We start from the raw sequence: 18,288 nt of genomic DNA on the forward strand, positions 1-18,288 counted from the left end.
GTTGCTGCTGTGACTCTTTATGAAGCATGAGCAAGTAGAATCTGCTGATCTGCCAGTTGTCCCAAAAGATCATGCTCCTGTTGGGAGAATAGTTCTCCTCTTTATGCATGACTGGCCTTCCAGTGGGATCCCACTGTGAGGTGTGAATGTGGCCATTGTGAATAGATTGCCAGCATAACTCTAAGCAACCAATATGGTGTCCAAGCTTTCCCAGTTATGGGCAGCTATGCTGAATTATGTAGTCTGCTTTAAAATTATCCACACTGTTTAAAAAAAGGCATATGACTGGTCACCTGTTTCCTAACTTCTGTTATTTTAGGCATCAAATAGCCTTCATTAGTCAAATATATTTATAGAAAGGGGTTTTATACATTTCAAACAAAATACATACCTAGCCGTTGCACTAACAGATTTCTCCTAGATTATTTTTTTTTCTGTGACACATTTAGATGAAAATTCTGTATTATAAACTTTAATTTTTTTTTAGAATGTCTTATAAAGTATATACATCTGGCCAGTTCTTTCTCTTTGGGATAATGATAAAAATCTTCTGTATGACAATTTTTATTGCAGCTAACCCTCAAAAATTAACCACACAATTTGAGTGAGAAATAATACTCTTTAATGCATTCCTCCAGTTATACCTTCTTTGCTATAATCCCTAGATATGGTAATTCTCTTTCTGGAAGACCTGAACGTTGCTGGCTGTACAGAATGCAGTACTACCCTTCAGCTCCTTCCTTGGCAGGGTGAGTGATGGTCACGGTTTACACTTGTGGATTTTTCTTGCATGGAAAATTGTATTTTCAATGATATGTATCTTAATTTTTCATTCCTGTTGCAAAATGCAGGTAGCTCCAGCAGAATTACTGAATCTGGCAAATTATGCATGTTTTGCAAAATTTTAAAGTACAATTATATTTGTGACAAAAAAGAGCTCCCATTTGCTTGTTTGTGTTTCTGTATGCTTTTTTAATTCACATCTTTTTTCTTATGTTTACAGCAGAAAAATACATCTTAAGGATGTATAAATCCTTAGCTAACATGAGAAACAGAATCCTTGTGTAGATATAAGACAGAAGACTGAAAAGCAATTTTGTAAAAGATAAGAAATACCAGCATAACTTTATCAAGTAATGAACACATCTTTGTGATTAGTATGTATCCCTCATGAATGCAAAGTGTTAACTGATTTCCAGGGAAGGAAGGCACATGATAAGTAATTTAATCACTTAAGGGGTGAATCTACAGATCTAAATCTGCTTTTAACACTTCTAAGTAAAAGACATAAAATGAAATTAATCAGACTCAGGGTTTGTAGGATGTAGAAACTCTGAAATGAATAACAAAACTTCCTGTGAAGGCAGATGTGGTAAGGTTCAGACTGCAACAAAAGTCATAGTGGCAGTTGCTCACACCAGACCCCGGTGCTTAAGAACAGAGTTGGAAAGCTTGAATAGAAGAATGAGAAAATATATTGGAAAAAACTATGTAAAAGATCAGAACCACTTTTTGTCCAAGACTGAGATAACATTCCATGGTATTTGCCACATACAGATAATGTGGGAGAGCTCTTTCTTTAAAGATAGTGTAAAAGCTGTTATTGGTGCATTTGTGTCTTCAGTTTTTAGTATAGGACTTTCTGCATCTCCCCAAAGATACAATTTTGTAGGGTGTCACCTTTACATACTTATGACATGGGACTGGTGGAAGTAGTATTCCTGACCTGCTGGGAGAGTGATATAACCCAAAGTAGTCCAACATCCATTCCTTTATCTTCTACTTAAAAGAGCCACAATTTTTTGGTTCTGTGATCAGCTTTCTGATCTCCTTACAGCTCCCTTCTGGAAGGAGATCAGAAGTACTGTAGTCAGTTTTATTTCACATCTCAATACTGTAAAGCTTTTGTATCCAGCAATGAGATACCTTTAGGAGAAGCTGGAGAAATTCGAACAAATTTGTGTCACTCAGCAGTTTGATCTCTATATGAAATTTATGTGTCTTAAGAAAACCACCAAGTTTACCTGGAATTTTAACTTGACCTTTTGAATCTGTCTTTGCATGTCTGCAGTTCTGCCAGAAGAGCATGAGAAAATTATTATTTTTTGTTGTCACTGAACTTATTGTCTAAGAAGAAGAATTAGGGATTTTTGTACCTGCTTTTCTCCAACCGTAAACATTATTTTCAAAGTCACTGAAAGAGAAAATTATAACTGATCGTACTGGGGACTGTGACTAGATAAGCTATGTTCCTGTAACATATATCTGAAACATCTCCATTTGTGGGGGTGATTTTGACATACAAAACACAGATTTACATGTAAATCATGACATGACTATTTAGCAGACCTCTCTCACCTCCTTTTGTTATGAATCTCTGTTTCATGACCTTTCCAGTTTTAAACCATGCGCATGTTCTCTTTACTATTTTATCTTTCATAGCTTTTTAAAATATGTCAGATTGCAGGTTGGACCTTATCTGAGTTATCATATGGTTTATCAGTAAGTCACCACTAAAACCTTAATGCAACTATTTCTCTGTTTCACATTCTTTTTACATAAAAATCTTTCTTTAGGCTGATAACATGACTGTGTTTATTTGTCATGAGTGTGAAGAATTAAAGGTCCTGTTTTTCTCCCCATTTGGCTTTGATCTCTAGACTCATATGAACTGAACTGAAATGGCTCTCAGGTGTTGGAAATTTTGCTGTATCTTTATGAAGTTTAAGGTCAGAATTAAAAAGGACCTTTCTTTGTAATTTTGTCAGGTATAATAAAATTTTATTAATTTCATCAATTTTAACTTCCTTACATAGATTTCTGCATTTTTCACCTTCTCTACTCAGTTGTCAAGCTCCCATCACATTCTGTTTATTACCAGAGATGAATTTTCTGGGATCATTGTGGTTAGTTTGGACACTTGATTTCTGAAATAATATATCCCTAATTTAAATAACATCTATGATCAAAACTATATTAAGGTTTGACAACTTTATTTGTGTGAATAGGTTTTATGGGTATTTTTCATGGCCTAATTGTTGAAATATTCTCTCTTATTCATAGTTGCATTCCATGCTCTTACCAGGTGTCAGGATTCATTCTGAAGACAGCAGCTGGTGGTAGAAAATGTTATACCTGTAACACAGTTTGATTGTTAATAGACTGTGAGATCATTAACTGAGCTATTTGCAGGATTCTTTTTGAAAATCTGTTTATGTTTCCCTCTCTTATGGCTTATTAAAATTAGGAAAATAACCATCCTTTTCAGAAAGGAGTATGTGACAGTGCAAGGTACCTGTGAGTGTCTTTGATGAATTTTGGTAGTTTGCCTTACATTTCCAAATGTTGTATAATCCATTTATTGATGCCTTGTGAATCCTAAACAACAAAACTTCAAATTTTGGACTTAATTCACCTGAATCAGTTTAGACTATTTCAGGTTGCAAATCATCACAGTGGCAATGACACCTTTCATTTTCAGTGCCCATTCACTCCAGCTAAATTAATAGAACAGGTACAGTCCTTCCAGTTCCCCAGGTAGAGTTCTGAGCTTTGGTAATGAGAACTAGTATAATGACACCTTTTAAAGAGCAAAATTACAGATAAGTAATTTACTCTTTCAGGCATAATATTGAAATCTCTTCAGTTTGGGCAGCACTGTCATTAAATATGCAGATATGCTACTATGGTACCACCTTTTCCCTCAAATTAAGTTTCAGGGATAACTGAAAAACTTTTAATTCTTCAATACAGTGTCATTCAATTTCAGAAGTGAAAACTTCAAATGAATTAAATATTAACGTCAAAATCTTCTGAACTCAGAGGAGTTTTATCAAAGTACATTGAATCCAAGAATCTTTTTTTTTTCTTATTTAATAAAGTCTATTTTCTTCCTTCAATTCATAGTTTATCACTGGCATTCCTTACATATGGATCTCTGTGCTGGGAGTTCCTTGTTTTAATTAATTCAATGCATCTGTCTTTAGTTAGCTCTCCTATGAAGCCAAGGAATGTGTTAATGACTCTTCTAGAGCAATGTGTCAGTTTTTAAAGTCCATTGACTATGACTTTCTGCATACTAACACTCATTATTACATTATTTCCCGTGATCTTGAAATCCAATTTAAATTCCAACCATGAAATTTCAGTGATGGGACATGTCTTTTAATTGCTCTGTCTTTCTACACTCAGTAGAGAACTGCGATAAGATGTTTCAAGTTATACTTTAAGGTATCTGTCACACATTTTCAATGAAAAATGATCAACATGAGACAAATTTGGTAGCTATGAGACTCAAAATTTTAGCAAATAAAGGTTCTTGTAGAATTTGTTATTTCAGATATATTGCTACTGACATCTTCTTACAATTATTTCTTTAACATCTTTCCCAGTTCCAAAGGCTAAGGGTTGGAAGCCCGACAGATCTTCCAGAATTACTTCCTTATGGCATATTTTGTCTCTGGCCCGCAGAGAGTAAATGCTGTCTTTCTTTACAAGCTTTCTTGAGGAACGCCATTTTCATTCTTGTCACATCAGGACTACATGTGCGTATCACAAGATTTATCATGAAAGGGAAAGAAGGAAAATCTAAATTAGCTTTAGATCCTTATTTAAAGGTCTAACTGACGATGGCTTTGATAAGCTTCCGTCCCTGTGTGAGGACCTGAACCGGCCACAGAAAAACTCTCTTCTACATTTTGACCAGAAAGAAAACCAAAGAATGTGATCCAGATAAGAGATGAAGTCTGACAGTGTGTCTTCTGGTCTATTTTAACCGATAGCTGAAATGACAGGTTGCATACATAACATGTACTTGCAGGTGAATTTAGATGCAACTGATGAAACGCATCTTAAAATTAAATGGCACTTAAAATTCTGGTCTTCAACAGACAGCTTATGCAACTATAAAAATTACACAGAAAATTTAAGTAAAGCATTGAACAAAATCCACATAAAATGGCCCACAGTAAATACCCAGGCCATGTTGAAGTCTGTATCCTAGTGGTTCTAGTTACAGCAGAACTGAGTGAGATATTCTCAGACTTATGAGGTGTAAATTTGCTGTTTATCTTCATTTCCTAATGAACAGTCACTGCAATCTAACAAGCTGTTGAACTGAAACCACTTCCACACTGAAACCCTATTGTAATATGAAAAAGTAATATGAGGAAACCTGCAAATTTTTTTCTTAGTAAAAAACAATACATTTTCAGTTACTTTAAAAATTAAATTGAAGTGGATCTAGCTGTCGCAAGATACCTCTCATCTGTTGCTTTCACTATGTTCAGGAACTTTATTTCTTTAAAAAGTCAACCTTGGCTAAACATAGATAAAACTTTGATGTTAATGTAAGAGGCCAGATCTGTCGCTTTGAGTTGCGCAGCATCACTTTTTCCATTTGGGTGACATAATAGTGGCATTTTATTCCTTACTGCTATGCCTCAAATCGTGCAACTGTCACTACAGAGGGATGTCATATACCTCAGTGTACTAGTAAGAAGTGCTATGTCTTTTCCTGGAGTGGAAGGAATTAGGTAGAATCTGCACCATATCAAAAAGTGTTAGTGCCATAGAGAGTTAAAATCATGAGGTAATGGAAATGGTTAAGCTCCCAACATTTTTGTTATGTTCACTTTCAAACTACCTCTAAATCACATGCAGAGTTGCTGTCCAAGTTGTCTTCAGTTTCAGTAAGATCTAGTTTTATTACAGCGATGCGCCAGGAGCAGTAGTATCTGCCAAAATAGTGCTCTTAGTTAAATCTATGCTTGAACTACAATTGCCCCAAAATTAGAACTGGAAAACAAAGACAAACCTTTGATTAATAAGTCAGATTTTATTAGATCTTGAAAACTGGCTGTACTTCATTTCAAGGCTGACAAAAATTATGAGCATTATCTGTATGTAGTTAAATACACATAACAATTTTTATTCTCATATGGTTTCAGTATAATGATACATTTCACTTTTAGCCAGCGATATAAGCAGAGCAACTAATAAGATTTTGCATAAGTATCTAACTAGTCTTCTACAGTCTTTGACTGACTACTACTTGAATGGACAGAAATGATCAGCTGCCTTTTGCTGTCAGTGGAGAACTGGTTTATCTTCTGGATACCAGTGTAGCGTACTGGTTCTAATTACTCCTTAAAAACCTGCCATTACTTTTTAAAAATTGCAGTAGGTTCACCTTTCATGGTACATTAACTATAAAAATATTCTCATCAGAGTCTGAAGAGGGCCTCTGCACTCATATTGCTGCTCCTTTTTGGGTCAGTGAGGGACACTAGCAGAGCATCTCAGTGCATCCTGTCAAAATCTCTGACTAAAACTGTTCATCTGGTCTTCAGCTCTAGGATCCCTTTGTTATAATCAGTTTCTGGTTTTCTTTTTTATATCATTATATACTAATCAAGTAACTTTTTTTGCAATTTAATGGGCTTTTCAGGAAATTCTGAAAACCATGGTCTCAGTAGACAAGAAATAAATCTTCTACTTTCTCTTAGAAAAGATATTCACCTATCAAGACTTACAAAACCACTTTGAATATATGTTAACAATTCTGCTAAAATTTACATAAAACTCCCATCTCACGCAAGGAATCCTTTGCAAAGAGGTAACCTACGTAATGGCATGGCACTTACATACTATATATTAAAACACATAATGTTAACTTGGATCAATGCCTCGCTAATTTGATACTTGTTACAGAAGTTGAGCTAGTTTCTTTATTATTTCCTTGAGTATTTTCTAAAAATGAAGCCATATCTTATACTAATAATTTTTTTTCATGTTCACTTTTCAAAAGTTTATCTGACTTCGCAAATTGGTAAGCAACTAGTCTTGAATTTGATTGGTACAGGTACTTTGATTTAAATATCTCATTTAGTAATACTGAATGGGTTGACCATATTTGGCTTTAGAACTTTCTTCCACCTGAACTAAATAAAATATTTTACTTAAAATATCTACATTTTCACTTAGTTTCATGATATATACAAGGTTATAAAAATTAAATATAATTTACATATATGTGAGATCTATAAGAAAATATGTAGTGTGTATATTCAGATAACGTATTTTAAGGACGTATTTTGACAGAAGAATGTTAAAGTTCTACTGGAACAAAAGAAGTTCTATTGATGTAAAGCAGTATTAGAGAGCTTTTACTTCACTTAAAGATGAAAATATTTCCTTATTAAGGTTGCTGTAAAGCCCCAGTATCCATATCTCTAGGTGCCAAAAACTAAAATTTAGAACAATCTTTAGAAAAGTAATTTGTTTTACAGTCTTAAAAATGGTACACATAAACTTATTTTTTTTTACTAAGTTTTTATAAATGGAAAGAATAAATATTTTCTGATCTTATGTTTGAATTCATCTGAACTGATAGAAAAGTGATAATTCTGAAACATTTATTACTGCCATTAACTAAAAATGGACATTACCTCTCTTCCTTAAAATAATTATTTATGCTTGTTGAATAATGAAAATTAAAATGTTAATAGAATTGTGACTGTTTAAAGATCTATCAAGATTTCCACTATACCCATCAATCCTGCTTTTCTTTTGTGTAAGCATAAGACCACATATGAATTAAACTCAAACATTAAAACCAACCAACCAACCAACTGCCCTCCCCCTGAAACTAACACAAGACACAAGTATATAAACCACTTCTTTTATATTATATATTTTCTACTGTGATGCTTGCAGAAAGATTCCCACTAATGAGGATGACTACTGCTCAAAATAACTCTCTTCTGAAAAAGCTTACATCCATGCCAAATCCTGCACTTAATAGTTGAGAGATTAAAGATAAAAAGGTGTTTCTAACTGCAGTCTGACATCTTTATTTCTACAGGATAACAGCAAGAGAATGTCTTGTTAGTTTTTCAGATTATTTTTGCAATTACTATTGTGATCCCCTGGGTTATGAGGGACATATATGGAAACTTTTTCTTCTTCTTTGGCCACAGCATAGTTCCACAAAAACATACAAATAATGATAATAAAATTTATGTAACCTTTGACCCATATGCTTTTCTGTTTTGAGGACTTTTTCTTGAGGAATCTTCCAAGAATCACCCCACTGTACATGTATATTAATACTACTATGTCTGAGAGGCTAGTTGTGCTTTCAGGACACTCATCTACTGTTTCTCAGTTGATGAAGCTCAGAACTTTGGCAAGAGAGCTGATGTTTGAAGGAAGCATGTGGATGACCTATCAGCCATTACTTTATTCTAATGAAGCATCCTGTTTCCACAGTATTGATGCAATTCATTGCTGTAACTACTCACAGCCACCTTTCTGCTAGATAGATGAAAACATCCTAAACCAATTTATTCACCTATGGCTAATTGGGATACTATTCCCTATATTATTAAATCTGGGTAATCCATACCACAGTGGCTTTCAAGCAAAACTGTTCCAATAGACTTCACTGAGGTAGAAGACTGTCACATCAATAACATGACCCTTCATCCAGAAATCAGCAGCCTGCTTCCTTACCCAGAGAAGAACTGATATAAATCAACTTTAAATGCCTCAAATCTGCCAAAATTTCCATCTTACCTTTTTAGTGCTGTTTAGTATGATCCCTCAGGACTAAATAGACCCTAACCAGCCAAAGCCCTAGATATTTCATGTTATAAAACATGGAAGACAAATATCTTTTGGAAGACAAATGCAGGGACTGTGAGAATGAAGACCTTAGGATCACTGAAGAAGAGAATAAGGCTTAAGATCATCTTAGGAACCTGAATGTGCACAAGTACATAGGACCTGATGAAATCCCTCCATGGGTCCTAAAGGAGCTGGTGAATAAAGTTGCGAAGCCACTGTCCTTTATATTTGAAAAATCATGACAGTCAGGTGAAGTTCCCGACAACCGGAAAAAGGGAAATATAACCCCCATTTTCAAGAAGGGGAAAATGGATGACCCGGGGAATTACAGACCAGTCAGTCTCACCTCTGTGCCTGGCAAAATCTTGGAGCAGATTCTCCTGGAAGGCATGCTAGGGCACATGACAAGGTGCTTGGTGACAGCCAAGGGGAAATCCTGCCTGACCGATTTGGTGGCCTTCTATGGCGGGGCTACAGAACTGATGGACAGGGGTAGAGCAGTTGACGTCATCTACCTGGATTTGTGCAAAGCGTTTGACACTGTCCCACATGACATCCTTGTCTCTAAATTGGAGAGACATCAATTTGATAGGTGGACCACTCAGTGGATAAAGAATTGGCTGGATGGCCGCACGCAAAGAGTTGTGGTCAATGGCTCAATGTCCGGCTGGAGAGCAGTAACGAGTGGTGTCCCTCAGGGATCTCTGTTGGGACAGATCCTGTTCAACACCTTTGTCGGTGACATGGACAGTGGGATTGAGTGCACTCTCAGCCAGTTTGCTGATGACACCAAGCTGTGTGGTTTGGTTGATATGCTGGAGGGAAGGAATGCCATCCAGAGGGACTTTGACACGCTTGTGAGATGGGCTGATGCCAACCTCACAAAGTTCAGCAAAGCTAAGTGCAAGGTTCTGCACCAAGGTTCTGGCAATCCCAGGCACAGCTACAGGCTGAGCAGAGAATTGGCTCAAGGTTGTGCAGTTCTGGTGTCCTCAACATAGGAAGGACATGGAGCTGTTAGAGGAAGTCCAGAGGAGGGTCACAAGGATGATAAGTGAGCAGAAGCACCTCCTGTATGAAGACAGGCTAACAAAGTTGGGGCTGCTCAGCCTCAGAAGCGAAGCTCCGTGAAGACCTCATAGCAGCCTTCCAGTATCTGAAGGGGCCTACAAGGATGCTGGAGAGGAACTCTTCATCAGGGACTGTATCAATAGGACAAGGCATAATGGGTTTAAATTTTAACAGGGGAAGTTTAGGTTAGATATAAGGAAGAAGTTCTTTACTGTAAGGGTGGTGAGGCACTGGAATGGGTTGCCCAAGGACGTTGTGAATGCTCCATTACTGGTGGTGTTCAAGGCCAGGTCAGACAGAGCCTTGGGTGATGTGGTCTAGTGGAGATGTCCCTGCCTATGGCAGGGCGCTTGGAACTAGATGATCTGAAGGTCCTTTCCAACCCTAACTATTCTATGATTCTATGATTCTATGAGCTAGACTATATTTGAGATGCAGTAGGTAGCATCTTCCATAAGATTACAGATAATCAGACTGTTTATTTTATTTTTTGAGAATGAAAATTTACTCTCATATGAGTCAAAAACAGCAAATAAACTATTTCTTATCAGTTACTTTGAAACCCATCTGATCTCTGGTAGGTCAGGCAGGAACCAAGACTATTTTTTTCCAAGAGTATACCTACCCATCTTAGCTATTTGAAATCGTCCTTCTGAATGAAAGCTCTTGTCACTTACATAATATGAGGACAACTGGACCATAGCGAAATTACTTTCAACTTGAACAATTACTATCAGGGAGTTCTATATCTTGTTAAGATATAGGGTCTCATAAATCAAAGGCTAGGCTTTCTGTAAAGTCAGACTTTGCCTTGACAGGAGGTTAGTTTCCAAAAACAGCTGTGTTACTTGAGACGTGTAACTTGCAGATCAGTGGAGTGAAAGGCTCACCTCAGCTGGAAATGATATTTCACTCCCAAAAAGTCATTATGGGATACGATGTGACAAGGCATATCCTTTCCTTCACTGACATGCATGCCATATGGCACAAAATGCCACAACCTGTTCAAGTTTAGGGTAATCAACTCATGCAGCCGCATAGCTGTATTTTCTTTTTCCCAAGTAAGCATTAATCTGAAACTGTTAAGCAGGAAGGAAGTAATAGGAAAATGTTTCAATGGCACTTTCATTCCCTCATTATTCCTACCTATAAACATTATAATTCAAAGACCCACACCCAAATACTTATAACTCTCCCTCATCAAAAGCCTATTTATTTCAAGCATCTCTACTGCTGTCTCGAGTCAGATATGGTGCATGGTCTTCTGTATTCTACATTCCACTGCATAGAACAACTGCTACTGGGCAGCCTATGTTTCACATAGACTTCTTTGTATCCTCAGTGTATCCACAGGAGCTTATCTTGTGGCCCTTAATGTCCTTGGTCAGATTGAGTTTTCACAGAGCTTTAACTTTCCTAACCTGGTGCCTGGCTGCTCAGAGAAATAGTCAATTTCTCTATATTCTTCCGAGGCTAACCAATCCTCACTTCCACCCTCTGCAGGCCTCCTTCTTATGCTGAAGTTTGTCTAGCAGCTCCTCATTCATCCACACAGGCCTACTGGCACTCTTGCCCAACTTCCTCTTTGTCGGGATTCATCACTCCTTAGCTTGGAGGAGGTGATCCTTAAATATTGACCAGCTTTCTTGGACCACTCTTCCCTCCAAGGCTTTATCCCATAGCACAACACCAAGCTGATCCCTCAAGACACCAAAGTCTGCTCTCCTGAAGTCCAGGGTAGCAAAGTTGCTGGGCACCCTCCTTGCCACCCTAAGGATCTTAAATTCCACCATTTCATGATCACTGCAGCCAAGGCTGTCCTTGGGCTTCACGTTCCCCACCAGCCCTTCCCTGTTGGTGAGGACAAGGTCTATCATAGCCCCCCTCCTCACTAGTTCCTCTGTCACTTGGAGAAGGAAGTTATCACCAGCACATTTCAGGAAATTCCTGGATTGCTTGTGCCCTCCTCTGTCGTCCCTCCAACAGATGTTGTGTGGTTGAAGTCCTCCACGAGGACCAGAGCTTGTGAATGTGAGGCCGCATCTACCTGTCTGTACCTCTATCTGTCTGGGCCTCATCCTCTTGGTCTTCCTGGTTGGGTGGCCAAAGACTGAGGGAGCTGGGTCTCTATAGTTTGGAGAAGAGGAGACTGAGGGGTGACCTTATTAGTGTCTATAAATATATAAAGGGGGAGTGTCACGAGGATGGAGCCAGGCTCTACTCAGTGGCAAACAATGATAGGACAAAGGGTAATGGGTACAAACTGGAACACAAGAGGTTCCACTTAAACTTGAGAAGAAACTTCTTCTCAGTGAGGGTGACGGAACAGTGGAACAGGCTGCCCAGGGAGGTTGTGGAGTCTCCTTCCCTGGAGACATTCAAAGCCCGCCTGGACACATTCCTGTGTAACATTATCTAGGTGTTCCTGCTCCGGCAGGGGGATTGGACTAGGTGATCTTTTGAGGTCCCTTCCAATCTCTAGCATACTGTGTGTGAAAGCCATCAGAATTTTTGTTGGACTTTCATTTTTCTTGGACATTCTTAAGAACAGAATTCTTTGAGCACAGGCAAAAACATCCACCTATAATCCTGTGAAAGTGGACCACAGCTGTACAATAATGAGGAAGCTCTGCCAGGGTCAAAGTTTGCAATGCCTGTATTTTTGAGAGATCATAACCGAGATCTTACTCCATCCACAACGGATGGTTTATCATAACAATCTGCTTTAGAATAAACATAAATTACTAATGACACTTCTATTTTTCACTAGGACATCAAGTTTCTTGTAACAAACCTTTTCAGAAGAAAGGGAATATCTTTTAAACAAGTTCACACTTCTTTACTGCAGTCTCATTAGAAAAGAAGAAAAGAGAGGTGGTTTCAGTAATGGTACTTAAGTCTGGGGTAAAACTATCAATTATTGAAATTCATTAATTAAGCAAAATATTTGCTGAAAGTTGCTGCACACCTCAGTTTGAAGATTTTTCTATCAAAATACAGTCTCATTAAAATTTTACATGCTAATCAGTATGTTTATAATTTAATTTTGTGAGACCATAATTTTGCACCTAGACTTTGAATTCTTTTCATTATAATTTTATGCCAATTAACTCAGAGGGGAAAAAAGTAATTTACAGGTTTGCATAATTGCCCAGATGTGAAGATGTAGCACAAGTTGAGAAGAGAAACAAAGACTTTTAATCTTACGATTTAAAAAAGAAAATAACTCACTTTAGTTTTTTCTTGGCTGCTAATTTTGCAAATCTATTTTTTTATGTAACATAGAGTAGTCTGACTTTGATTAAAATCTGGAAATTGTTTTGATATTCTAGTTTTCAGTACAATTGTTTTTAAAAGAAAACTTGTTATAAGGATAGAAATTGGGGTTTTCAAAAACATACATTGAATATTGAACTTTCTACCAAAAGTAGGTAAACACAATATTGTTCAGTGGGAATCCTGAAGGTTAAGAAATTTCTCCATTCAAAATCTTTTAGTTACTTTTGTATTATATATAATTAATGATGCTTGTTAAAATGACTTTTTGGATTTTTTTTTTCATTTAATTTTTCATCCCCTTTTCAAACACCTTTTCTTTTCCAGAAAAATTTTGGTTCTTTCTATATTCACTAGACATTACATGTGCTTTCTGGGCTTCATGAAAAAGACCAGTGATGAAGGTAGCTCAGACTGTGCACAAGGGTGACTCCAAAATACCTGTGAATATTTTGCCTTACAGCAATAAAATGTACACATCAATATGCAATCTGAAAAAGCACAGGACTCCATCTAGTTAGCACAGAAGCTGATCCATAATAGTAAAGCATCCATTTAGATCATTCAACATCAAAGAAATTTCCAAACTTAATATCAGTTTTTTATACTATTTCTCTGCCTGTCTCATAAAAAAATAAATATGATAGAAAATTAAAGTTGAATTATATGAGTTTTTTTTCTCTCAGATAGTACAAGTTCAAGACAGTACAAATTATTATGTGTTATGCACGTCAAGTGTTAGGTGCTGTACGATAATTGTATAATCAATACAAAACTGAACTATAGAATGGTTTAATATCTCATGTTTCAGGCTCCCCCAAAAATTTGTGAGGAATCTATGAGGAAATAGGGCTTCTTCTAGGGCATGTTTTAGGAAAGAAGTAGCAGATCACTTAAAACTTGTCTATTTTCATTAAAGACCAAGTGCTCACCATTTTGAAGACAATACATTGGAATACATGGAACATGATCATGGAGGCTCTCTGGTAAGCGGCAGAAGGCTGAGAAAAAACAGAGTATAGATTGGAAGAAATAGAATGACAGAAATATTTTCTAAAAAGAAGCCAACAGCACCTTACACGCAACTGGTATTAAAGGGAGGTGCCAATTTGTACCAGAAGAAACCTAGATTTAGAGGGAAAGAGTTCTAAATTTAATCCCCAAATAAGCAGATTTTCTTCTAAAAAATACATTTTCCTCTTACCTGGACTAGTATGGGATACCCGTACCTTTGAAAGAAGGTTTCCATTTTTTTCTAATTTCCTCTGCATCACTCACGGAAAAAAAAAAACAAACAAACACCAAAAGTCCTACAATCTATTTCCCTTACTTCACATTTTATATAAAAGCTAAATTGAACGTAGTAGCTTAGTCCTCTAGATTATTAGACCTGCTATTACATCTCCTGCTGATGCGCTCCTAACTTTGGAAATAGGCAAACTGCAATCAATCATAATTGAAAGCATTACTACTGTTTCTGTATAGCTAAAGTGCCAACTTTATTCATGGAACTTTCAAAAATTTTTGTGCAGTCAATTAATCTATGTAATAAAGGGGTTAAGATTATTCTCTGAAGAAGCTCATAAAATACAGTAGAAACATGGAAACATATTAAGGGATTTAGCTGGATTATCCCTCATGTTCTTTCTCTTTAAATAGTTTTTACTTTGATCGTTCTTGCTATTCTCAAACTGGATGTTTATACCTTCATAATGACAGTATAACAAACTTTTCCCTGTGCAATGAGATTATTCTCAAATGGAAAAATGTTGGGGATTAAAATTTGACAATGTGTTTGAATACTTCAAGGAAAAAAATGCAACAAAGATATGGAAGTATACATTTTAAATATAATGAGATACTATCTCTGTAGTGTAATAATAGAAATGGTAAAAGTTCTAATTCTTAATTATTGGTATCAGTACGAGTGGAGAAAACTGATAGTGAAAGGGGTTTCTAATGTGAAAATAGACATTTGCATGTCACCTTTGAGAAGGTCCTCTTAAATAGTTGAAAACAAAAACTGCAACATAACAATCCTGGAAATTTTTTATCAGTTTCTGTAATATACTTTATCATATTATCTTTTTAAAGCCATTAGACACAGGCTGTTTTGTTTTTTTTTTCCAAAGAACAAGATAAAATGATCACTAGAGGTTAGTTTATAACATCAGCTAAAAGTCTCTTCAGTAATTCAGGAAGACAAGTAGAAGACTTTATTTTGTACATGGATTTCTCTTGTTCAAGTTTCAGACTGAACAAAAAAGCACTGTAAGAACCAATTGCTCATGGAAATGTAAATACGTGGTAAAAATAAGGTCATGTATTTCAATAATAATGCTAATTTTAAATGAAAATAGTAAGAAAAACTTTACTTAGAAGCATGGACACTGCAGCATGCAATTTATTTGCAATAAAAGTGTATGTACCACTGCTGAAGTCATAGAGGTTACACCACAAAAGAATATCATAAGCTTGCAATTCACATTTGTTTGCATTTTTCACCTGATATTCTCACATACAAAACCACAGATTACTACAAATAAAAACTATATATGTATATATATATATATATATACATGTTTTTCAGCTTTCTATTTTCATTCAGCCAGCAGCACCCAGCTGGAGTTTTGTTTTATTTTTTTGTTGTTGTTGTTGTTTCTGTCGTGCAGACAGACCTCCACTCCCCCACTATATATGCAATTCATTCACACACAAAAAAGGTAAAAGTAAAGAAGTAGTGTTTTAAGCTAAATCAGTAGTCAGAGGAAAACATTCAAGTTGTTTGATTCATTAAGATACATGTATAATCATATACACTATTATCCTTGGATCCCTATGTATGCTGTAAAAGACAGTTGGGGAAATGATAGATTTGCAGTGGAAGGATGAAGCAAGGCAATGTCTGAGTCTCCAGAGAGGCTGGATTTGAACAGAAGTAACAAAATTATGCAAAGGACCGGCAAGACTAAGAAGCAGAGATCAAGAAAACAACGGAGAATGTAACAGTGAAGCAGAAATGGTAGAAGCAGTGAACTGGTAAAAGAGAACAAAGATCCAGTGAGTAAAGAGTAAAGAAGAAAACAGAAATAAGAGAAGGCAAAAAAAGGAATACAGCTGAACTTAGCTGAGTTAGAATTGTAGATCCAGCCACCAAGACAGCAGGGAAAAGGAGGATTTGGTGAATGCAAAGTATTCACCTATACCAGAAATGGAGGAATTAAATAAGCCTAATAAGACAAGTGATTGGAAGAGTGTCTCAAACGATTGCATGATGTGAAACGGAAAGAGCTTGGCACATACTTAAGTCTATCTACATACATGCAGGCCTTAAACAGGTGGCTGTTTCTCTGAAGGAGGCTCAGGACTCCTGTAACACTTGTGAGACAGAGAATCCAATTGGGTAGTATATGCCCAAACTAATTCTTCACATGTGTATGAGTTGAGATAAGAGGATACATTTTTCCTATGCAAATAAGGAGAAACCCCTTTAGAAAAGTCCTTACTTCATGTAATAGAGTATTCCCTTTTGAAAAGGAGTAAGTTGTAAAGATGTTGTGAACAGAATTAAAGTGGGGGGAAGGGGAGAGAGAGAAGAAGGTGAATTACAGTGGCTACCATTCTTCCAAACTAGAGACTGAAAATATCTTTGATCTGGTGTCTCCCAGGATCAGCCCTGACTTCTTCCAATGATTCTCACAACTGTATGGATATTTGGTCCATAATGACTATGTCTAGAATTTGCAGTGCAAGCACATTCTTCACAAAATGGGAGATTATGAAAATATTTTTTTCCTAAAGAAATTTTTAAGTGATTGTCACTGTCTTTTTTATTCTTAGTGGTTTAGAGACCAAAATGGACTATCCTTACAATGATACCTGTGGTTGGATAGGTCATAAACATATGAGTAAGTTTCCTGCTTCTCAGTCTTGCTGCTATCTCACAGATAAAGCTAGCTGAGGAATTTTTTGGATTTGTGGTATCAACAGGAAAAAAGAAAATGATATAAAAAACATTAATAAAACAATAGCCAACAATATACTGTCAACACAGACAGCTTCCACTCTTCAAGTCTATATGACATTTTTAGCATGATGAAATATAATAAAGAGGCAAGGCATACAAAAAATACAACCTAATGCTAATCCTTTTGATATATCATCCAACTATAAACAAACTAGATTTTTCATTGCCATTTATAGCAGCAACGCAGGTATCCAATTTACCACAATGAATTTCCCCATCTTTCAGCAAACACATCTTTCCAGTCTTTCAGCACCTTGCACTGTGTTTTTCCTCTTTCTACCTTAGTATTTTTTTTCCTAATGTCATAGAGAAAAGTTACGTTTGGGCTCTTATCACAGATTCAGACAAAATTCAGGCTACTTTAGTCTGAAAACTTATTCAGGTAAAAGTAATCTGCCAGAGATGGAGGTAGCATTTCAGGATGTGCACTGGGAAGTTCAATATAAACTCTTCAGACCTGTAATTCTATTTGTTCTAACTGGTCTGTAGGTTACTGTTCTCATACCTCCACACAGGAGTACATTTTGAGAGCCTTCTTGCAGAATTGTTAAAGTGACTAAGCTATTGCTGTTCAAAACAGCATATCTGAAATTATACACAAATTTTTAACTTTTTAATACAACCCCCATCCTGAAAGATTTTTCAGTTCCACTAAAAATAACTGCAATTTATTGCATTTTTCTTTTCAAAAATAATTTGTTTCCTAATATTTCGTCAGTTTCTTGAAGTCATTCAAAAAAAAAAATCATAGACACAAGAAAACAGTAGATGTTTCTACTGTTTCTGAAGTGACAGAATTGCTTTTTTTTTTTTCTTTTTTGCTTCAAAAGGTAACCAAGTGGAGCTGCACAAAATAAGTCAGAACACATCAATTGAATTGACATCAGCTGCAAGGTATAAACAATTGGATTGAATCTGATATTTCAGTTTTCAAACTCTGTTGAAGAAGATTAAATTAGACTACTATTCAGATAAATCTCCTGTTTGACCTCTGACTTAGAATCAAGAACAATCATTGAATAGCTCTGCAGTGGAGGAAAACCATGGATTTTTATTAGCAAAATTTGTACTTCTAGGTCATTTTTACTTTGTGTTTATTCATAAACAATAGACTATTTTTTTAATTTGCAGACCACAAACTGAATTTACTGTGCATAAGTTGTTGCACCAATTAGTATAATATTTATTCTTCTATTATTACATGTGTCAAATTTATTAGCAGTTGCAAAATTGTAATCATCACAGAGCTCAACAGATACAAGGAGATCCACCTAATTTTCTTTTAT

Source organism: Pezoporus occidentalis, unplaced genomic scaffold (genome assembly GCF_034315485.1).
Source record: "Pezoporus occidentalis ecotype Australia unplaced genomic scaffold, CSIRO_AGI_Poc_V1 ctg203, whole genome shotgun sequence".
Lineage (NCBI taxonomy): Eukaryota > Metazoa > Chordata > Aves > Psittaciformes > Psittacidae > Pezoporus > Pezoporus occidentalis.